The 24347-nt window shown below is 42.4% G+C and overlaps 1 non-coding gene across 1 annotated transcript; it reads left to right on the top strand.

The window, feature by feature from the left end:
- The first annotated feature begins 12292 nt into the window (after positions 1-12292).
- On the top strand, positions 12293-12399 carry LOC129645082 (U6 spliceosomal RNA). Its single transcript, XR_008711173.1, has one exon. It is a non-coding gene; the product is annotated as a U6 spliceosomal RNA (small nuclear RNA).
- The last annotated feature ends 11948 nt before the right edge of the window (positions 12400-24347 follow it).

Raw genomic sequence — 24347 nt, forward strand, 5'->3', positions numbered from 1 at the left:
TACGATGCCACTTACATGAAATATCTAAGGTAGTGAAACACACAGAAGCATACATGGGAAGTGATTGGCAGGAGCTGCGAGAAGTGAGGAACCAGGAAGTATTAGTCAAAGAATACAAAGTCTCAGTTTGACAAGAAAAAAAAATTTTTTTTCTGTAATTTAGAGTTTCCTCAAAGTTCTCCAAGCCAGGCTTCAGCAGTACATGAACCGTGAACTTCCAGATGTTCAAGCTGGTTTTAGAAAAGGCAGAGGAACCAGAGATCAAATTGCCAACATCCGCTGGATCATGGAAACAGCAAGAGAGTTCCAGAAAAACATCTACTTCTGCTTTATTGACTATGTCAAAGCCTCTGACTGTGTGGATCACAATGAACTGTGGAAAATTCTGAGAGATGGGAATATCAGACCACCTGACCTGCCTCTTGAGAAACCTGTATGCAGGTCAGGAAGCAACAGTTAGAACTGGACACAGAACAACAGATTGCTTCCAAATAGGAAAAGAAGTATGTCAAGGCTGTATATTGTCACACTGCTTTTTTAACTTATATGCAGAGTATATCATGAGAAACGCTGAGCTGGAAGAAGCACAAGCTGGAATTAAGATTGCCAGGAGAAATATCAATAACCTCAGATACGCAGATGACACCACCCTTATAGCAGAAAGTGAAGAGGAACTAAAAAGCCTCCTGATGAAAGTGAAAGAGGAGATTGAAAAAGTTGGCTTAAAGCTCAACATTCAGAAAATGAAGATCATGGCATCTGGTCCCATCACTTCATGGGAAATAGATGAGGAAACAGTGGAAACAGTGTCAGACTTTATTTTTGGGGGCTCCAAAATCACTGCAGATGGTGACTGCAGCCATGAAATTAAAAGACGCTTACTCCTTGGAAGGAAAGTTATGACCAACCTAGATAGCATATTGAAAAGCAGAGACATTACTTTGCCAACAAAGGTCCATCTAGTCAAGGCTATGATTTTCCCAGTGGTCATGTGTGGATGTGAGAGTTGGACTGTGAAGAAAGCTGAGCGCCAAAGAATTGATGCTTTTGAACTGTGGTGTTGGAGAAGACTCTTGAGAGTCCCTTGGACTGCAAGGAGATCCAACCAGTCCATTCTAAAGGAGATCAGTCCTGGGTGTGCATTGGAAGGACTGATGCTGAAGCTGAAACTCCAGTACTTTGGCCACCTCATGCGAAGAGTTGACTCATTGGAAAAGACTCTGATGCTGGAAGGGATTGGGGGCAGGAGGAGAAGGGGATGACCGAGGATGAGATGGCTGGATGGCATCACAGACTCGATGGACATGGGTTTGGGTGAACTCCAGGAGTTGGTGATGGACAGGGAGGCCTGGCATGCTGCAATTCATGGGGTCACAAAAAGTCAGACACGACTGAGCGACTGAACTGAACTGGATTGTAACATTTTATATGGTATATGTTTAAGATTCAATTAGCCAGAAATTGTAATTCATTTTCAACTAAGTTTTTGTGATAGGGAATAAGTGGTGCAGTGGTAAAGAATCCACCTGCCAATGCAGGAGATGTAAAAGACTCAGGTTTGATCCCTGGGTTGGGAAGATCCCCTGGAGAAGGAAATGACAACCCACTCCAGTATTCTTGTCTGGAGAGTCCCATGGACAGAGGAGCCTGGTGGGCTATAGTCCACAGAGTAGAAAAGAGTGAGATACGACTGAGCACACACACTACATTACATTATTAGAAAAGAAAAAATAAGGGAAGTCAAGAGAGTTCCCTGGTGGTCAGTGGCTACTCCGTCCTCTCAGTGCAAGGGACACAGGTTCGACCCCTTGTCACAAAGCTAGATCCCACGTCACAACTAAAGATCCCACGTGTGACAGCCGACACCTGGTGCAGCCAAAAAGAAGCCCAGGTGTCAAAATCTGATTCTTTTCCAAAAAATAACTTCAGTGCATGCCCTAGGCCAGTATAATCACCTCTGCCTTCTTACTTTATATTCCTGTATAAGGAGACTTACCTTGAGTTCACACGAGATCATTAATTCTCAAAGATACCTCAAAAATAGACCTGAGTTTCTAACTACAGCCCTTAGAAAGTGAAGAAATGTGAATGTTTCCAATCAATGGAGAAAAAAAATCCCATGGTGTCACCAAGTCATATTTAAAGCTGTCAATCATCGCTCTCATCAGCCTATCAGCTTCTCCGTGGTGAAAAAGGGAGCCACCATTTCTGGCAAATTCAAGCTCTGTCTCCCAAATCCCTCCTCACTGAGACCTGGGGCTGTTTTCATCGCTAATTGCTCAGAGCCAGACTGTGGCCCTGTAAAATCTTGTGTCTCTGCCTGGCTGCTCAGTACCACCTTTGTTCCTCAAACAGTGGCTCATACCCAAGTCACAACATTTCAAATGTATCCTGTTCCTAAATGTTTTACCAGTAAGCCAGTGAAAGAAAAAAAAAAAGTGTTAGTCACTCAATCATGTCCAACTCTTTGTGACCCGTGGACCATAGCCCACCAGGCTCCTCTGTCCATGGAAGTCTCCTGGCAAGAATACTGGAGTGGGTTGCCATTCCCTTCTCCAGGGGGATCTTCCTGACTTAGGGATCAAACCCAAGTCTCTTGCATTGCAGGCAGATTCTTTACCGTGTAAGCACCCAGGAAGCCCCGTGAACCAGTAATGTTTCCTGTCCCCCACTCCCCACACCCTTGCCCCCATGTTTAGATCCTTTTAGCCGTGTTGATTTGCCTGCAGTTGTCTGTCTTCTCAGCAAGCCTCCTGGAAATATCTAGACTAATCTTTACCTCTCTCACCCCATCAACTTGCATGTGCTATTGGTTGTGTGCCTTGCGGAATGAAACCCTGTAGGCAACATACATTATTAGGTCAGGCATTAGGCAGTTCCCTAAACATTTTCCTCCCTTTTGATCCACCAATTTCAAGTTATTTTTTAATTTTGAAAAAATAAGGGTGTTTTTTTTTTTAATTTTTTTGGAAGCTCAACTCTGGGCTTCACTTACAAAGAAAAATAAAAAGATAAAGCAAAAGTTTGCCTAAATGAAATGTCGGAGAAGGCAGTGGCACCCCACTCCAGTACTCTTGCCTGGAAAATCCCATAGACGGAGGAGCCTGGTAGGCTGCAGCCCATGGGGTCACACGGAGTCGGACACGACTGAAGCGACTAAGCAGCAGCAGCAAATGGAATGTTCTCTTATTTTCACCTTTTCCCACCCTCTCCTGCACATAAATTATGGGATGTTTGTGGGAGACGCTCTCCTTAGCACAGTATCTTTTTTTTTTTTTAGGAAACAAATACTTAATGTATTTTTTAATTTTATGATTGTAAAGAGACAATACTTCCTGTATCTCCACTTACTGAAGCAGTTAGTTTTTCTTCTAACTTTATCGTGAAATATCCTCAACTGCCTATTGGAGGCCTTTAACTGTTCTTAATGTTAAACGTCAATAATGTGGGAGGTATTAAACAGCTTTGTGTTCTTTCTCCACAAGTGCAAAGTCCAAAAGAACACATATAGGAAGATTTTAGATTTATAATAGTAAAATGAACAAAGGCCATGAGCTGGAGAAGGTTGCAGATGGATCAGACAGCATCTGCAGGGATCTTAGAGGGGTCAGGCTTCTGGGGTGAGGTGAGAGCACCCAGAAGAATAAACTAGGGGCTTCTTAGATGGCTCAACAGGTAAAGAATCTGCCTGCCAATGCAGGAGACACGAGAGACGCAGGTTTGATACCTGGATTGGGAAGATTCCCTAGAGGAGGAAATGGCAACCACTCCCATATTTTTGCCTGGAAAATTCCACGGACAGAGGAGCCTGGTGGGCTACAGTCCACGAGGTCAGAAAGAGTTGGACGTGACTGAGCATGCACACACGATAAGATCTTAGATGTATATTAATAAAATGAACAAAGGCCATGAGCTGGAGAAGGTTGCAGATGGATCAGACAGCATCTGCAGAGGTCTTGGAGGGGCCAGGCTTCCAGGGTGAGGTGAGAGCACTGAGAAAAATAAACTAGGGGGTCAGTCATTCAAGGGGAGGCCTGCTCAGCACGGGGGAGTTTCTCAGCTGGAGGTAATTGGGGCTAAATGGATTCAAAGGGAGCAGGTGTACAAGTGTGCACCTGTGTAAGCAGGAACACACTCAGAGGTCACCATGAACCGGGCTCGTGGAGGTTGAAGGAAGGAGTGTGAGGGATGGAACCTGTCAGATTGGGAGACTGACAGGATATTTGAGGGGCAGCTAGAAAGGCAAGGGTCAAGAATAGCGAAAATATTCTAGACTGGCTTCCCCTTGTTTTGGTCATACTCCCGGGTGATGTTTCCTCAGCTCCTAATTCATCACGCTTATATTACAACTCAGCGTGTTGGTGTTTTTTCCTCTGGTTGTTTTATCTTCATAAATGTTAATAGCAAGTGTATAATCTTCTGTAGAGCCCAGGTGATGTCTTTTACTGCTCAGAATAGTCTCCCCATTCAGAGAACTTTAACCAAAGGAAGGAAGATGATAGTCCTGAAGCCTGCTCGAGAAGCACCCCCAAAATGACCTGGCCACCCGAGGGATGTCGAAAGGTGGATGTTGTGACACCATGGGTCAGCACTTCCCGTGGTAAGAAAGTCAACATACAAGCACCATCTCAAAGTCTAGCCCTCTGGGAGGAGCATCGCCCCCTGTGTTGCTTGGGCTCTGTTGATGGACATTGGTGAGAATGTCCCCATTATCATCAGACAGGACTGAAGAGAGATTTAGTAAAAAAGGCAAAGCACATAGGCACTAGATTATAAGTAATAGCTCTGCAGCCCCCTGCTGGCTCAGGGTCAAGTTTGCCTTGGCAAAACAGATCTATGCCCTTGATCTGAACTTCGTTGACCATCCTTTTATAAAGGAAGAGGAGGACAGCCAGCTGAGAGGGTGTAGGAGGCAGAGGGGATTCCAACAGAGAACATGTTCAGAAGGTAAATGATTATTTTTACTGGAGAAGGTATTTAGTAAGTAGCCAGCTTCCTCAGAAGCTGCTATGAGGAAGATTCTGTACTTCAGAATGTATCAAATCTAGATAGAATGTTTTCCTATTAGATTGTATCTATTTTTTCAGATTGCCCATATTTTTTTGAAAGTCTCCAAAAGAAATTCATTAACTTTATAATGCTTGAAGTTATTTTCTTTGAAAGTGAAAACTGCTCAGTTGTGTCCAACTCTTTAGGACCCCATGGACTGTAGCCTGCCAGCTCCTCTGTCCGTGGGATGCTCCAGGCCAGAATACTGAGATGGGTAGACATTCCCTTCTCCAGGGGATCTTCCCAACCCACGGATCAACCCAGGTCTCCTGCGTTGCAGGCAGATTCTTTACCACCCAAGCCACTAGGGAAGCCCAAGAATACTAGACTGGGTAGACTATCCCTTCTCCAGGGGATCTTCCTGACCAGGGGATTGAACCAGGGCCTCCTGAATTGCAGGCAGATTCTTTACCAGCTGAGCTACCAAATACTGGAGTGGGTTGCCGTGCCCTCCTCCAGGGAAACTTCCCAACCCAAGGATCCAACCCAGGTCTCCCGCATTGCAGTTAGATTCTTTACCGTCTGAGCCTTATAAAATCGTAGCATATTATTAGCTTCTACAGGTAAACCTCCTTCCTTGTGCTGCTGTGCTGTGCTGTCTTTTTAGTCGTGTCCAACTCTTTGCGACCCTAGGGACCATAGCCCATCAGGCTCCACTGTCCATGGGATTCTCCAGGCAAGAATACTGGAGTAGGTTGCCTTGCTCTCCTCCAGGGGATCTTCCCAACTCAGGGATCAAACTCTGCTGTCTCTTGTGTCTCCTGCATTGGCAGGTGGGTTCTTTACCACTAGCGCAACCTGGGAAGCCCAACCTCTTTCCTTACAAAACTGTAAACCAGGGGTTGGTTTGCAAACCCTAAGCAGTGGGCCAAATCTGTTCTGCTGTCTGTGTAAATAAGGCTTTATTACAAGAATACAGCTAGGTGACTTTTTCACACATTTTCAAGGGGCTGCTTTCATGCTATAACTGCAGAGTTTAGTTCTCAACAATTTTACAGGCCACAAAGCCTAGAATATTAAGTATCTAACCTTTAACAGAATGTTTGCTGACCGCTGTTACAGATAAAAAGACACATAAGAAACATGCCAACAAAATACAACCTGTGGAACTTTTCTGAATCCTGATTTGAACAAACCAAAGATAAGAAAACATTTTTAAGACAGGAAAATGGACATGGGCAGATAGATTATAATAAAGAAATATTGTTAATTTCATCAAATTGGCCATATTTAAAAAATAAATACAGTGGCAACAATAGCAACTATTTATGCTGCCAGAAGGAAAATAATTTTCCTCACATGCAATTAAGATTACAGGATAATTGGGAGCCATTAGGTGGTTCCTCCCACATTACATCAGCTTGAACTTTCAGCCTAGGTTTACTGAGGTCTTAGGAGAACATGCAGGAATTTGGAGTTAGCTATAAAGTTCATTCCGGAGAAGGCAATAGCACCCCACTCCAGTACTCTTGCCTGGAAAATCCCATGGATGGTGGAGCCTGGTAGGCTGCAGTCCATGGGGTCGCTAAGAGTCAGATACAACTGAGCGACTTCACTTTCACTTTTCACTTTCATGCATTGGAGAAGGAAATGGCAACCCACTCCAGTGTTCTTGCCTGGAGAGTCCCAGGGACGGGGGAGCCCGGTGGGCTGCCGTCTATGGGGTCGCACAGAGTTGGACATGACTGACATGACTTAGTGGTAGTAGTATAAAGTTCATTCAGGTTTTTCCATAAGATGTTACCGAAAAACCCAGACTTTTTGGATTGGCCAATATCTTGGGAATTCAGTTTCTGACTTGAATAAAGAAGTCCACAACTGACCTTAAAATCAAATATGTAATCACTAAAAAAAAAATCCCCATGTTAACTAAACACTCATCTATAATATTATTGCAGATGCAACAAGTCTTTTTAGCGATAAAGAATTGTTACATACAACGCTATTATTAAATGATTCCTACAAAGGGTGAACTTTTGGGATGATTGCTGCTGCTGCTGCTCCTGCTAAATCGCTTTAGTCGTGTCCGACTCTGTGCGACCCCATAGACAGCAGCCCACCAGGCTCCCCTGTCCCTGGGATTCTCTAGGCAAGAACACTGGAGTGGGATGTCAGTTCCTTCTCCAATGCATGAAAGTGAAAAGTGAAAGTGAAGGCGTTCAGTCGTGTCCGACTCGGTGCGACCCCGTAGACCGCATTAGTTACTTACAAATCCTTTCGCTTGTTTTTCTTTACCCCTCTCCACCAAAATGTCCAGCATGTAAATGAGAGGGCCCTTGGGACCCAAAATTACAGTTCACCTCCATCAGTAATATTCCTGATTGACCTTGGAGAGTAGCCAGGAGGGGCTCTCCTCTGGTTACAAAATGATTCTGTGATTAAGAAATGACAAGTCCCTGGATGCAGCAGAGCAGAGCAGTTGGCCTGATGGTGAAGAAGACCAGCCACTGGCTACAGCGAGGACCAGGCACCCTCCTCCTTTCCCCAGCTCATCCCCACTCACCTGGATCTCTGAGGCACATCCTCATGCCAGGGCCAAAGGATCTTTCTGGAAATAGATCTCATTCCGTTTCTCCACAGCTTAAATACTTCAGTGGCTCCCTATTGCCCTCTGGTTCAAACTCCTCCGTCTGCGGGGTCCTCCATCTACCTCTGTCACCTGCCACTCCTCACCTCGTCACCCCACTGGATTTGCAAGTCCCTAACCCCTGCATGCACCTCCCCTCCTGTCCTTTGCCCTCTGCTTGGAACACACTGTACTTCCTCCACGTAGCCTACTCCTATCCTCCTTCCTTTTTTAAAAAAAAGAAAAAACTACGAGTTATACAGACAGAGATTGCATGAAGCCCATATGAAGAATTTAGGGAAAAATTATTCAAGACAAGTATCCTGGATTCCCCCATCCCAGAATCCTCTTCTGTGCCTCTCCAGAAACATAGCCCCAACTTGCCCCCACTTTCCCTGCTTTTCTTTCTTTCTTTTTTTTTTTTTTTTTTTGTTTTTGATATTTATTTATTTTATCACCGCAGATCTTAGTTACAGGGATCAGGCTTAGTTACTTTGAGGCATGTGGGATCTTGGTTACCGGACCAGGGATCAAACCCAGGTGCCCAGCACTGCAAGACAGATTCTTAATCACTGGACCACTAGGGAAGTCCCTCCTTGTATTTCTTTATGGTCTTACCATCTATGCATATATTCCCTAAGCAGTATCTTATTTCTGCCTCCTTTTAAAATGTTGCATTCGTGACTTGATTTCCACCCCCCAACATTGTGTTCGTGATCCAAGTTATTGAGTGTAGCCATAAATCCACTTCCTTTCCTTGCTGATACTATTCCATTGGACCACAAGTCTTCTGTTCTGCTGATGGACATGGACTGTTTCCTTTGTGGGTGCCGAGTACCAGTGATACTGCTGGGCACATTTTTGTACACACAGACCAGAGCATCCATGTGCATGGGCAAAGATTTCCTCTAACTGCCATCCCCAGGAGTGGAGCGCTACCGCCCAGGCCATGCAAATACTTCAGCTTCCTACATACCGCCAGTGGTTTTCCCAAGCTGTGGTACCAGTATGCACCTGCATTAGCAGCATGTGTGGTTTTGCTAATTCCTCTTCTCTGCTCCTGTGTCAGTTTTGACCACTGCACTGCAGAAAAGGAAAGGAAAGTGAAGTCGCTCCGTCATGTCCGACTCTTTGCTACCCCATGGACTGTAGCCTACAAGGCTCCTCCGTCCATGGGATTTTCCAGGCAAAGGTCCTGGAGTGGGTTGCCATTTCCTTCTCCAGGGGGGTCTTCCAACCCAGGGAATGAACTCGGGCCTCCCACATTGCAGGCAAATGCTTTACAGTCTGAGCCACCAGGGAAGCACTGCAGAAAGCTTTGCCCTCATCCTGAAAGTCTGGATTAGATGCCTTTGTGCTCCTTTAGCACCTGTGCTCACCTCATGGCCACAGGAATCCGACCCTAGGGCATATGCATGACAGATGTGAAAAGATGCAGCTCAGATCCCTAGCTGCTGGCCCCCGGGAGCCCCTCCTCCACTCGTGCTAAGACCACACGTCCCTCAGACTGCTCCCAGCCAAGGACTGAGCACAGTGGGGTACCATTCCAGGCTCAGTTCTATTACCCCCAGGACTCCTCTGATGGATGACGCGGGCTCGAGGACTTCTCGGTGAGCTGGAACGTCCTTTCTTGGAGTTGCACGGCAGCACAACGCTCTCTGTCCCCACCTCCTCTCCCCCGCCTTGCACAGATGTCCTGTAATGCAATCTGAAAGCTCTCCCACCTTCTCTGGTTCCCTCCTTCATAGGTCTGTCCTTGATAGGCATTTCCTCCAAGAAATCTCTTACGTGAACATGTTTCTACTGTCATCTGAGGGCAGAAGAAAATTGCTCGGCCCAACCTGGATACCTCTTTTATTTCCATGGGTGTAGTCTGAAACTATACTTCCTTAATTAAAAGGTGTGGCCAGTGTGCAGCAGTGAATGAAGGAGCTAAGATTCTCTTTCTTTTCAGGAGGAGAAAGCAAAGTCTCCTCCTAGGTCATTGGCTCGGGAATGCTCTGACCTCTCATTCCACAGTTCAAAATCCTCTGAGCACAACCCCACCTATCAGACTTGTAAGAATCCTAGAAAGGGGAAGGGGCCAGTCATCAGTGGCCTCTCAGCTGGCTCCTGTGATCCCCACCTACTGGTGTTATACTTTAGATAATTCCCTGTCCTTGAGTGTGAGCCAGATTTAAAGACTAGCTTCTAGAGTAGTGAATACAGCAGAAATGACAGAACATGACTTTGGAGATTAGGTTATAGAAAGACTGAGGCCTCCATTATAGTCTCAGAGATGGAGTAGAAAAGACGCTAGGTTCTGTATCAGAAGACTTAAGTGTAGTTTTTCTCTGTATGACATGGCCAATACTGATAATACCTCTTTTCATCTTAAGTTCTTTATCTGTTAAAAGGAAAAATAATACCTAACTAGCTCCTATGATTGTTTTATACAGGAAGTTATATAAGAGAAAACTTTCATTGAATGTTGCTCTATATACTTTTTTTGGACCAACACAAGGATCACAGCAATCTGATGAGTGGATACTGTCATCATCCCCATTTTATAGATGAGTAAACTGAGGCACAGAGATATTAAAGAATTTGCCTAAAGTAATATCTGGAGAAAGGAAAGACTACCCACTCCAGTATTCTGGCCTGGAGAATTCCATGGACTGTATAGTCCATGTGGTTGCAGAGTCAGGCACGGCTGAGTGATTTTCACTTTTCAAAATAATATAACCAGTGGGCTTGCCTGTTGGCTCAGCAGTAAAGAATCTGCCTGCAATCCAGGAGCTGCAGGAGATGTGGGTTTGATCCCTGAAGAAAGATCCCCTGGAGGAGGGCATGGCAACTTACTCCAGCATTCTTGCCTGGAGAATCCCATGGACAAAAGAGACTGGTAGGCTATAGTCCATAGGGTCACAAAGAGTTGGACATGACTGAAGCAACTTAGCACGCGTGCATGATATAGCCAACAGTGCTAGAGCCAGGATGTGCCCGTAAGTAATTTGGCTCCAGAGTCCACATCATGAACACAACCCTATTATCTATGGGTGAAAGCACTTTATCTAAAATATTATAGGAATATAAATCATGCACTGACATATTGGTATAAAGATAAACACAACAACCATTGGAGCAGAATAGAGTCCATAAACAGACCCACACACATATGGTTAACTGATTTTCAACACACTTGCAAAGGCAATCCAGTGGAGAAAGGATCATCTTTTCAACAGATGATTCTGGAGAAACTTAATGTTTTTATTTGAAAAAATGAACCTCAATCAGTACCTCACACCATAGGCAAAAATTAACTAAAAAAATTTATCATAAATCTATTTAGGTAAAACTTAAAGCTATAAAACTTTCAGAAGAAGAAAATCTTTGTGACCTTGAGTTAAAGATTTCTCAGTTGCGATACCAAAAGCACAACTCATAAAAGAGAATAGTAATAAACTGGACTTTATCAATATTTAAACCTCCTACAACTTGAAAAGACATAGTTAAAAAGCAAGCCAGGGACCATGAGAAAATATTTCCAAGTCATGTGTATGATAAAAAATTGTGTCCAGAATCTACAGAGAAACTTGAAACACAACAGTAAGAAAACAACACAGTTTTAAAAATGGACAAAAGATATGAACAAACGCTTTGTCAAAGAAGATGATGAATGAGCTCGTGAAAAGATGTTCTTCATTAGTCATTAGGAAAATGCTAATTGAAACCACAGTCAGCTACCACTGCTACAATGGCCTGAGTTTGTTTTTTAAAGCAACTATTGGTGAGGAGAAGGAGCAACCACAATTCTCCTGCATTGCTGATGGGAATGAAAATGGTGCAATCATTTTGGTAATTCCTTAAAATGTTACATATAGACCTAGCCTAAGGCCCAGGCATTCTACTATTGGGTGTAAATACCCAGTGTAAATACCTAAGATGAATGAAAACATATGTCCACATGAAAAGACCTGTATAAATAAATGTTCATAGCAGCTTAACTTGTAATAGCCAAATACTTGAAACAACTAAACAACTCAAATGACCATCAATAGACAAATAAATTGTGGTATGCTCATGCAATGGAATACTACTCAGCAATAAAAAGAATAAGAGCGAGCTATTGATCTGTTTAAAAACATGGGTGACTCTCATTATGTGGAGTGAAAGAAACCAGACAAAAAGAGTACATACTGAATGGTTCTGTTTATATAAAATTGTAGGAAATTCAAACCATAGTGACAGAAAACAAATCAGCAGTTGCTTGAAGGCTTGAAGTAGAAGTGAACGAAAGAGTCTATGAAGGGGCATAAGGAAACTTTTGGGAGGAGATAGATATATTTGTTATCTTGATTAGGGCAGTGGTTTCATGGATGTATACATATGTCAAAACTTAACAAATATGTGCAGTTTTGCATATCAATTATAACTCAAAAAAGCTGTAAAGCATAAATCACTCACAACATTATTATAGCCTAAGAAGTAATTGTAAGTCATTGCCTGACTTACCTTTCCCTCATCTTCTGCTTCCTCTTCCCCAAATTCCTGGATAAGGAGTCAAGACCATATTCACCTCTGGTATTCATATCAATTAAGGAAGGAAAAAGTCCATGTGGAAAGAATTTTGTTAAGTTCACAGGAGATACAAAGTTGGATAAGAAATAGTTCATGTCTTCAAGAAGTTATAATCCAGTGCTCACTTCAGCAGCACGTATACTAAAACTGGAATGATACAGAGAAGATTAGCATGGCCCCTGTGCAAGGATGACACGCAAATTCGTGAAGCGTTCCATATTTTTAGAAAAACACCGATACAGTATACTAACGCATATATATGGAATTTAGAAAGATGGTAACGATAACCCTGTACGCGAGACAGCAAAAGAGACACAGATGTAAAGAACAGTCTTTTGGACTCTGTGGGAGAGGGAGGGGGTGGATGATTTGGGAGAATGGCATTGAAACATGTATAATATCATATAAGAAACGAATCGCCAGTCCAGGTTTGATGCAGGATACAGGATGCTTGGAGCTGGTGCACTGGGATGACCCAGAGGGATGGTATGGGGAGGGAGGTGGGAGGGGGGTTCAGGATTAGGAACACGTGTACACCCATGGCAGATTCATGTTGATGTATGGCAAAACCAATACAATATTGTAAAGTAGTTAGCCTCTAATTAAAATAAATAAATTTAAATTTTAAAAAAAGAAGTTATAATCCAGATAGAAAGGATATAAGTATGTTTAAAGTTAAATTATCTAATAAAGTATAAATATCAATTCTAAAAAATAGAAAACATTTAAAAAGAGAATGATTAAATGCCTAGTGAAGCATACAGGCAAACGATTTCCAAAGAATTACTTTGAGCTGGGATGGTTCAGGAATGTTTCGTGTAGGATGTGGGATCTGAGCTGGAATGTGAAGAATGGGTAACATTTAGATAGACAGGAGAAGTAAGGAGAATAAACATAAGATGTTTTGATGGGGTCAGAGGATGGTGACATTGAGTGAATAAGTTGGATGGGAAGAAAGTCTTTTATAGAAGAATCACAGAATTTAACTGTTCAAAAGTAGAACCAGAGTTGGAGGGTCTTGAGTGTCAGGCAGTCTAAACTCCCAGCCTTTATTTCATCTTAACATGAAGAAGAACTTGTGAACTAGTGAATTTTTCAGTGTTGGAATCATTCAGCAGAGAGTATACAAGCATATGTGAGGAATATAGAACAGAGATAACTTCCCTGAACAGACAAGTTCTTCCCAATCACAAGACATGGGTCACAAATTCACAGGCTTTTCAAGAATCATTAGGGGTGGCCCTGGAAATTTGTCTGATAGTATCTTGGTTCCTCCTGGAGGTGGTGCCTGACTTCCACGTGAGAGTCAACAGGGACCTTTTTTTCCCCTAATCCACCCTGCCTTCCTTCAGCTGGGGAATGGATGATCTAGGTGCAACCATAAGACTCTCTCCCATGATTCTGACTCCTGAATGAATGACTCAGGGACATGAGGACCAGTTAGAAGTCATTCATCATTCTGGTCAAACCTTGGTCTGCTCCATGGCTGTGGCTATTCTTCCTGCTAACCAGCACTCAGGATACTATTGATCCCTGGCCAGTACTCTGTGTGCTGAGTTGCTCAGTCATGTCCAACCCTTTACCACCCTTTGGGCTGTAGGCCACCAGGCTCCTCTGTCCTTGGGATTTTCCAGGTAAGAATACTGCAGTGGGCTACCATTTCCTTCTGCAGGGGAATCTTCCCAACCCAGGGATTGAACCCTCATCTCCAGTGTCTCCTGCATTGTACGCAAATTCTTTACCTGCTGAGCCATTGGAGGCCAGTACTCTGGTATATGGTTAACTCTGTGATTCCCTCCCAAATACCATTCCAGCAAGTTTTGTTTTTGCCTAAGACATTAGAGTCTGTTTCTATTGCTTAAAGCCAAGAACCAGAACTGACATGGAAACCTTTGGATCTTAGTGCTTCACTTCCCTACATGCTTTACTGGCCTTACTTCAGCCACCTTAGATCATATGGAGCAGATGGAGCTATTCTCTTTTCCACATGAGTTCTTCCTAAGTCTTACGACAGCTCTCCAACCTATCCTAACCTTTTCCCTCCCTAGGCTAAATGGTCCATGTTCTTTTGGGCGCTTCTCATTTTGTATGAGCTGGATTGCTTCACTAGCCTGCACACTTTTTCCAAGGGTACTTCACATTCACATTTAGACCTCTGTGACTCAATAAATCTTTGTTGAATGAGTGTTTCACGAATTTAAAGTTTTACTTTTGGCTGCACTTCTTTTGTATAAAACTATGTAAAGACTGTGTTATAGTTAAGGGACTGGCTCAGCTGCTGAAACATAAGTCAAAATAATAGGGACTTAAAGAAAATGGTTTATTTCTCTCACATGGAAAGGTCTAAATGTAAGTTGGTCTGGGGACCCTAGCTCTTTCTAGATTTTTGATCTCTATTTACAATACATTACTTTCATCTTGAGTTCCAGCATGGCTGGACCTGCTGCCAGAACCATGTTCAAATTCCAGGAGAAAGAAGGGAAAAAGAAGAAAAGGACATTCCTTTAAGGAATGTTCTGAAAGTTACTCCTGTCATGTCCACTCCTTTTTTAATGGGTCAGAACTTAGTCTTATGGCCTTGCCTTGCCTTCAAGAGGGGCTGGGATATGTAGTTTTTGCTGGGAGAGAATGGTGAACTAACAGCTTTAACTACAGACTATGCAATGCAATTTGGGGATCTCCCAGTAGACTAAGTATAATGAGATGCTATACAAGTCACAAGTGGTTAATTGACTGTAACTTTCTTACACCAGTTCTGGGCATTTTGCAAGTGAAGAACTGACTCATTGGAAAAAACCTTGATTCTGGGACAGATTGAAGGCGGAAGGAGAAGGGGACAACAGAGGATGAGATGGTTGGATGGCATCACCAACTCAATGGACATGAGTTTGAGCAAGCTCTGGGAGTTGGTGACGGACAGGGAGGCCTGGCATGCTGCAGTCCATGGGATTGCAAAGAGTTGTATATGACTGAGCCACTGAACTAAACTGAACTGTCAGAAGTCACAAGTGGTTAATTGACTGTAACTTTCTTATACTCAGCATTGGGTATTCTGCAAGAATTATCAGGCCAGAGTTACTCTAATAAATGAGTTTTAGGTAAATGCAATTTTGTGAACTTTTCAGGGGACCCACCTTGGACCAGTACTTATAACCCTAAGGTCAGATCCACACCGGAAAGTTCCTCTCATTGAGACAACCAAGTAGCTATTTCTTTTTAAAATAAAACCCTTGAGTTTGCTTAGTATGAAGAGTATATTTTCAGGCATATTATATAGCATTTTTTGGTCACAAATAATAGAAACTGTTTTGTTCAGAAGGGGGAGATGAATTATTATTAGTGTACCAGATGCCTCCCAAGACTCCAGGCTATGTGCGGCTGACTGGGCTTCAGGAACAGACTAGAATCCAAAGGCTCCCCATCTATCTTTGTTTCAGCCTCTCTGCCATGAGCTTGATTCTTCTGTCTCTAAAAGGACCCTTTGCACCTGCTCTCCAGTCTCCAAGAGTAGACGAGAGCTAGTCCCAGTTCCTACATATGATCCTTCTAGCCACCTAGAGAGAGTCTGAGGCTCTCTTTCAACTGGCACTCTTATTAACCTTGCTTAGGTCAGTGGTCACCTTGGACCAAGGTGGACCAAATCATATCATTATGACAGCTAAGATACCTCTGAACTCTGTAGACATGGGGATTTGGAGTGGGGAGAAACAGTATGCAGCCAGGAGAAGCCTAGACAAGCATCCCAATAGGCATCTTGTCCCCCCATGTGTGCGTGGAGGAGTATCATAAGCAGAATGAAATTTAGAAATATGACCATGAGATCTATGACACAGACAAACTGGAAACATGATGTAATGGGGTTAGGGAAGAAACTGAATCTCCCTCAAGACATTCTTGGTTGTAAATAACAGAACCTATTGAAAGGCTCATAAACATGGCACTCGAGATTTTTTTAATATCTGATGAAGGCTTTTACGTGTCAAGGACCAAGCTTCCCTGGTGGCTCAGTGGTCAAGAATCTGCCTGCCGGTGCAGGAGACATGGGTTCAAGCCCTGATCTGGGAAGCTCCCACGTGCCACAGAGCAAATAACCCTGTGCACCACAACTATTGAGCCTGTGTTCTAGGGCCCGTGAGCCACAATTACTGTGCCCATGTGCCTCAGCTACTGAAGCCTGAGCACCCTAGAGCCTGTGCTCTGCAACAAGAGAAACCACCGCAGTGAGGAGCCCATACATCACAGCTAGAGAGTAGCCCCCTCTCGCCGCAACTGGGGAAAGCCCACCTACGGCAACGAAAACCCCAGTACAGCCAAAAATAAAATAAATATATGCAGAGAATCACCTATACCTACTTGTTTTAATTAATATTCAAATTGTTGGATTTTTTAGATTCCTGGAACTTATTTATCTTAGATTCCTTGTACTTTGGAGAAGGAAATGGCAACCCATTCCAGTATTCTTGCCTGGGAAATCCCATGGCAGAGGACCCTGATGGACTGCAGTCCACGGAATCGCAAAGAGTTGGACATGACTTAGCAAATGAGCATGCCTAGTACTTACTTATCTTATAACTGGAAGTTTCTGCCTTTTGGCTACCTTCATCCAATTCAACTTCCCCCAGCAGCCACCCCTGGTAACCACAAATCTATATTTTTGTTTATGAGCTTGTTTGTTTGTTTTTGAGGTGTAATTGACCTACAAAACTATGTTATTTCCTGTTATACAACATAATGAGTTGAAATTCCTATCTCAAAGAGATCACCATAAGCCTAGTTATGATCTGTCAGCATATAAAAATATTACATAATTACAAAGATATTATAATTATTCTCCACATTGTACATTTTATATGTGTGACTCATTTATTTCACAAATGGAAGTTTGTACCTCTTAATTTCCCTCACTTATTTATTTCCTCCCTCACTCTCCCCTCTGGCAACCATCTGTTTATTCTCTATAACACTGTTTCTGTTTTGTTCTGTCTGTTCATTTGGTTTATTTTTTCAGATTCTCCATATAAGTGAAATCATGTAGTATTTGTCTTTTTCTGCCTGATTTGTCTCACTGAATATAATACTCTGTAGGTCCATCCACATTGTCATAAAGGACAAGATTTCATTCTTTTTTATGGCTGAGTAATATTTCACACACACACACACACACACACACTCCATATCTTCTTTATCCATTCATCTATTCATGAGCATCTGGTTGCTTCCACAACTTGGCTATTGTAAATAATGCTACAATGAACATAGGGGTGCATATACCTTTTCATATTAGTGTTTTTGTTTTCTTCAGATGAATACCCAGGAGTGGAATTGCTTGATCACATGTTAGTTCTATTTTAATTTTGGGGTGGTCTCCATACTGTTTTCCATAATGGATGCACCAATTTACATTCCCACCAACAGTGCATGAGGACCCGCCTTACTCCAAATCCTCTCCAGCACTTGTTGTTTCTTGTTTTTTTTGATAATTGCCAGTCTGACAGGCATGAGGTATTCTACAGTAATGGAAGTTCAAAGAAAGCTGGAGTAATAATACTTACATCAAGCAAAATACATTTTAAAACAAAGACTGTGACAAGAGACAAAGAAAGATATTATATAATGATCAAGGGATCAACCCAAGAAGAAGATATAGCAATTGTAAATATATGTGTGCCCAACATAGGAGCACCTAAATACATAAAGCAAATATTAACTGACAGAGAGAAACTGACAATAACACAGTAATAATAATAGGACTTTAACACCCTGCTTACATCAATGTGACATCAATGTGACAGATCATCCACACAGAAAAATCTAAGGAAACACTGGTTTTAAACAACACATTAGGACTTCCTCAGTGGTCCAGTGGTTAAGAATCCTCCTGCTAGTGCAGGGGACACAGGTTCAATCCTTGATTCAGGAAGATTCCACATACCGTGAAGCAACAAAGCTCATATGCCACAGTTGCTGAGCCTGCTCTCCAGAGCCTGTGAGTTGCACAAACTACTGAAGTCTGCGTGCCCTGGGGCTCGTGCTCCACAGCAAAAAAAGCCACCACAATGAGAAGGCCATGAATTGCAATGAAGGCCCAGCACACAGCCTCCTCCCTCAAGTTAGACCCAATGGACTGTATATATAGGGAGACAGCATTTCATTCAGAAGAATACACATTCTTTGCAAGTGCTCCTGGGAATATTCTCCAGGATAGATCACATGCTAAGTTACAAAACAACTCTCAGTAATTTTTAAGAAAATTGAAATCACATCAAGCATCTTTTCCAAACACAACACTGTGAGACTAGAAATCAACTATAGGAAAAAAAAAAAAAAAAAACCTGCAAAAAACACAAACAATTGGAGGCTAAAAATGTGCTACTAAACAAGCAATGTTTCACTAAAGAAACCAAAGAAGAAATTCAAAAATACCTAGAGAGAAATGAACATGAAAACACACTGATCCAAAATCTAGGGAACACAGTAAAAGTGATTCTAAGAGGGAAATTTATAGCAATACAAGCCTACCTCAGTTCAGTTCAGTCACTCAGTCATGTCCGATTCTTTCCGACCCCATGGGCTGCAGCACGCCAGGCCTCCCTGTCCACCACCAGCTCCCAGAGTTTACTCAAACTCATGTCCATCAAGTCGGTGATGCCCTCCAACCATCTTATCCTCTGTCATCCTCTTATTCTTCCACCTTCAATCTTTCCCAGTGTCAAGGTCTTTTGCAATGAGTCAGTTCTTCACACCAGGTGGCCAAAATATTGGAGGTTCAGCTTCAGCATCAGTCCTTCCAATGACTACTCAGGACTGATTTCCTTTAGGATGGACTGGATCTCCTTGCAGTCCAAGGGACTCTCAAGAGTCTTCTCCCACACCACATTTCAAAAGCATCAATTCTTTGGTGCTCAGCTTTCTTTATAGTTCAACTCTCACATCCATACATGATTGCTGGAAAAGCCATAGCTTTGACTAGATGGACCTTTGTTGACAAAGTAATGTCTCTGCTTTTTAATATGCTGTCTAGGTTGGTCATAACTTTTCTCCCAAGGAGCAAGTGTCTTTTAATTCCATGGCTGCAATCGCCATCTGCAGTGATTTTGGAGCCCCCCAAAATAATCTGTCACTATTTCCACTGTTTCCCCATCTGTTTGCCATGAAGTAATGGGACCAGACGCCATGATCTTCATTTTTTGAATGTTGAGTTTTAAGCCAACTTTTTCACTCTCCTCTTTCACTTTCATCAAAAGAGGCTCTTTAGTTCTTCTTCGCTTTCTGCCATAAGGGTGGTGTCATCTGCATATCTGAGGTTATTGGTATTTCTCCCAGCAATCTTGATTCCAGCTTGTGCTTCATCCAGTCCAGCACTTCTCATGATGTACTCTGCATATAATTTAAATAAGCAGGGTGACAATATACAGCCTTGACATACTCCTTTCCCGATTTGGAACCAGTCTATTGTTCCATGTCCAGTTCTAACTGTTGCTTCTTGACCAGCATACAGATTTCTCAGGAGGCAGGTCAGGTGGTCTGGTATTCCCATCTCTTTAAGCCTACCTCAGAAACAATAAAAATCTCATAATAATTTAACCTTACACCTAAAAAAACTAGAAAAAGAATTACAAACCAAAGTTAGAAGGAAATAAATCATAAAGATCAGAGCAGCAATAAATGAAATAGAGGTTAAAAAACAATAGAAAAGATCAAAGAGCCAGTTCTTTGAAAAGTTAAACAAAATTAGTAAACTTTTAGCTCGACTCTTCAAGAAGAAAAAGAGTCAAATCAATAAAATCGGAAATAAAAAAAGAGAAGTTACAACTGAAACCTCAGAAATACAGAGAATTATAAGAGATTACTACAATTATATGTCAATAAAATGGACATCCTAGGAGAAATGGATGAATTCCTAGAAATGTACACTCTCCTGAGACTGAACCAAGAAGAAACAGAAAATACGAAGGGAGACTAATTACCAGTAATGAAACTGAATCAGTAATTTAAAAAATTCCCAGCAATGTAAGTTCAGGGCCAGAAGACCTCACAGGCAATATTTATTAAGATTATTTCTTTAGAGCTGTTTTCGATTCATAGAAAAATTGAACAGAAGGTACAGAGATTCCTCATAGACTCCCTGACCTCACACATACATAGCCTCCAGCAGAGTCAACACCCCCCACCAGAGGAGTACTTTTGTTATAACTGATAAACCTGCATTAACACATCATCACCCAAAGTCCAGAGTTGTATTCAAGTTCACTCCTGGTATTATACCTTCTATGGGATTGGACAAATGTGTAATGCCAATGTTTTCACCGTTACAGTATCATACAGAGTATTTTCACTTCTCTAAAAAGCCTTGTGCTCTGCCTATTCATCCTTTCTTCCTTTCTAACCTGTGGCAATCATTGATTTTTTTTTTTACTGTCTCCATAATTTTACCTTTTCCAGAATGTCACGTAATTGAAATAATACAGTGTGTAGCCTCTTTAACAGAGAAAGCAATGGCACCCCACTGCACTACTCTTGCCTGAAAAATCCCGTGGACAGAGGAGCCTGGTAGGCTGCAGTCTATGGGATCGTACAGAGTCGGACACGACTGAAGTGACTTAGCAGCAGCAGCAGCCTCTTTAAACACAATACCAAAGGCACAGTCTATGAAAGAAAGAACAACTCAGTTGTGAAATAGGCCCAAGACCTTAACAGACACTCTATCAAAGAAGATATACACACGGCAAAAAAGCATGAACATATGCTCTACATCATGGGTTACAGGAAAATGCAAATTAAAATAATAGGAAAATATTACAACACACAGATTAGAATGGTCAAAATCCAGAACATTGAGAGCGTCAGATGTTGGTGAGGATATGAAGCAATAGGAAATGTAGGAATTCAAAATCATACCAATCATACAGCCAGTATGGAAGACGGTATGGTGATTTCTTATAAATCTAAACATATTTTTAACAATCCATCGTATTTCTTGGTGTTTACCCAAAGGAGTTAAAAGCTTATATCCACACAAAAACCTGCACATGAATTCTTATAGCAGCTTTATTCAAAACTTGGAGCAACCAAGATGTCCCACAGCAAGTGAATGAATGAAGACACTGTGAACTAAAATGGAGCAGCTTTTATAAAAGGGTTTTTAAATGAAGCTGAGAGAACATTAACATCATACATACTCATCCTCCCCAGGTGGAGCCATGAACTTTTGAACTGGGCCAAAACACAATTATTCCAAGGACTCTGCAAAAACACCTGCAACTTATCACATTAATGAACTTTTTCTTCCCTCTAGCAATCAATCATGTCTAGCCAAGACTTACTTCTGCCTCCAACTCCAGATAAAATTCTTTGTAATGCAAACTTCTCTTCTTTACCTTTAAACGCCCCTGACTTTTACTCCCCAGTGCGACTCTGTTTGGATTGCTAACTGAACTTGTGTGTCTTGAATTGCAATTCTTCAATCCCCAATAAACACTTTTTGTTTGATTATTGCCTCCTAAGTTTATTTAGGTTGACAAAACTATGGTACATCCAAACAATTGGATATTATTCAGCAATAAAACATACATGGACTGTGAAGCCACGAATAGACATAGAGGAAATGTAAATGCTATTAATAAGTCTAAGACGTCCATCTGAAAAGATGTAACATTTTTAAAAGTTAGGATTTTTGTAACCATTTATGATGGTGACTGCAGCCATGAAATTAAAAGACGCTTACTCCTTGGAAGAAAGGTTATGACCAAACTAGATAGCGTATAGAAAAGCAGAGACATTACTTTGCCAACAAAGGTCCAGCTAGTCAAGGCTATGGTTTTTCCAGTAGTCATGTATGGATGTGAGAGTGGGACTGTGAAGAAAGCTGAGCACCAAAGAATTGATGCTTTTGAACTGTGGTGTTGGAGAAGACTCTTGAGAGTCCCTTGGACTGCAAGGAGATCCAACCAGTCCATTCTGAAGGAGATCAGCCCTGGGATTTCTTTGGAAGGAATGATGTTAAAGCTGAAACTCCAATACTTTGGCCACCTCAAGCAAAGAGCTGACTCATTGGAAAAGACTCTGATGCTGGGAGGGATTGGGGGCAGGAGGAGAAGGGGACAACAGAGGATGAGATGGCTGGATGGCATCACCGACTCGATGGATGTGAGTCTGAATGAACTCCGGGAGTTGGTGATGGACAGGGAGGCCTGGCATGATGCGATTCACAGGCTTGCAAAGAGTCGGACACGACTGAGCGACTGAAATGAACTGAACAGAACTGATGATTGAAGGGAGAAATATCAATAACATCGGATATGCAGATGACCCCATCCTTAGGGCAGGAAGTGAAGAGAAATTAAAGAGCCTCTTGATGAAGGTGAAAGAGGAGAGTGAAAAAGCTGGCTTAAAACTCAACATTCAAAAAACGAAGATCATGACATATGGTCCCATCACTTCATGGCAAATAGATGGGGAAACAGTGGAAACAGTGGCAGACTTTATTTTCTTGGGCTCCAAAATCACTTTGGACAGTGACCGCAGCTATGAAATTAAAAGACACTCCTGTGAAGAAAAGGCATGACAAATCTAGACCATGTGTTAAAAAGCAGAGACATCACTTTGCTGACAGAGGTCCATCGAGTCAAAGCTATGGTTTTTCCAGTAGTCATATATGGATGTGAGAGCTGGACAATAAAAATCACTGAGCGCTGAAAGGTTGATGCCTTTGAACTGGTGTTGGAGAAGACTCTTGAGAGTCCCTTGGACTGCAAGGAGATAAAACTAGTCAATCATAAAGGAAATCAGTCCTGAATATTCACTGAAAGGACTGAAGCTGAAGCAGAAGCTCCAATACTTTGGCCACCTGATGCAAAGAGCCGACTCATTGGAAATGACCCTGATGCTGGGAATGATTGAAGCAGGAGGAGAAGGGGACGACAGAGGATAAGATGGTTGGATGGCATCACCAACTCGATGTACATGACTTTGAGCAAACTCCGATAGTTGGTGATGGACAGGGAGGCCTGGCGTGCTGCAGTTCATGGGATCACAAAGAGTTGGACATGACAGAGTGACTGGACAACAAATGTTTAACACAGAATTTTTTCTTAATTAAAATAACATTAATTGTTTCCACTTTTCTCTGATTAATATTGAACTGACTCTTATATTTAACATAGTTCTGTTCAGTTCAGTTGCTCAGTCATCTCCGACTCTTTGTGACCTCATGAATTGCAGCATGCCAGGCCTCCCTGTCCATCATGAACTCCTTCGAGTCGGTGATGCCATCCAGCCATCTCATCCTCTGTTGTCCCCTTCTCCTCCTGCCCCCAATCCCTCCCAGCATCAGAGTCTTTTCCAATGAGTCAACCCTTCACATGAGGTGGCCAAAGTACTGGAGTTTCAGCTTCAGCATCAGTCCTTCCAATGAACACCCAGGACTCTCACATCCTTTAGGATGGACTGGTTGGATCTCCTTGCAGTCCAAGGGACTCTCAAGAGTCTTCTCCAACACCACAGTTCAAAAGCATCAATTCATTGGTGCTCAGCTTTCTTCACAGTCCAACTCTCACATCCATACATGACCACAGGAAAAACCATAGCCTTGACTAGCCGGACCTTTGTTGGCAAAGTAATGTCTCTGCTTTTCAATATGCTATCCAGATTGGTCATAACTTTCCTTCCAAGGAGTAAGCGTCTTTTAATTTCATGGCTGCAGTCACCATCTGCAGTGATTTTGGAGCCCCCAAAAATAAAGTCTGACACTGTTTCCACTGTTTCCCCATCTATTTGCCATGAAGTGATGGGACCAGATGCGATGATCTTCGTTTTCTGAATGTTGAGCTTTAAGCCAACTTTTTCACTCTCCACTTTCACTTTCATCAAGAGGCTCTTTAGTTCCTCTTCACTTTCTGCCTTAAGGGTGGTGTCATCTGCATATCTGAGGTTATTCATATTTCTCCCAGCCATCTTGATTTCAGCTTGTGCTTCTTCCAGCTCAGCGTTTCTCATGATGTACTCTGCATATAAGTTAAATAAGCAGGGTGACAATATACAACCTTGACATACTCCTTTTCCTATTTGGAAGCAGTCTGTTTTCCATGTCCAGTTCTAACCGTTGCTTCATGAGCTGCATACAGATTTCTCAAGAGGCAGGCCAGGTGGTCTGGTATTCCCATCTCTTTTAGAA

This window comes from Bubalus kerabau, chromosome 2 (assembly GCF_029407905.1).
Source record: "Bubalus kerabau isolate K-KA32 ecotype Philippines breed swamp buffalo chromosome 2, PCC_UOA_SB_1v2, whole genome shotgun sequence".
Lineage (NCBI taxonomy): Eukaryota > Metazoa > Chordata > Mammalia > Artiodactyla > Bovidae > Bubalus > Bubalus kerabau.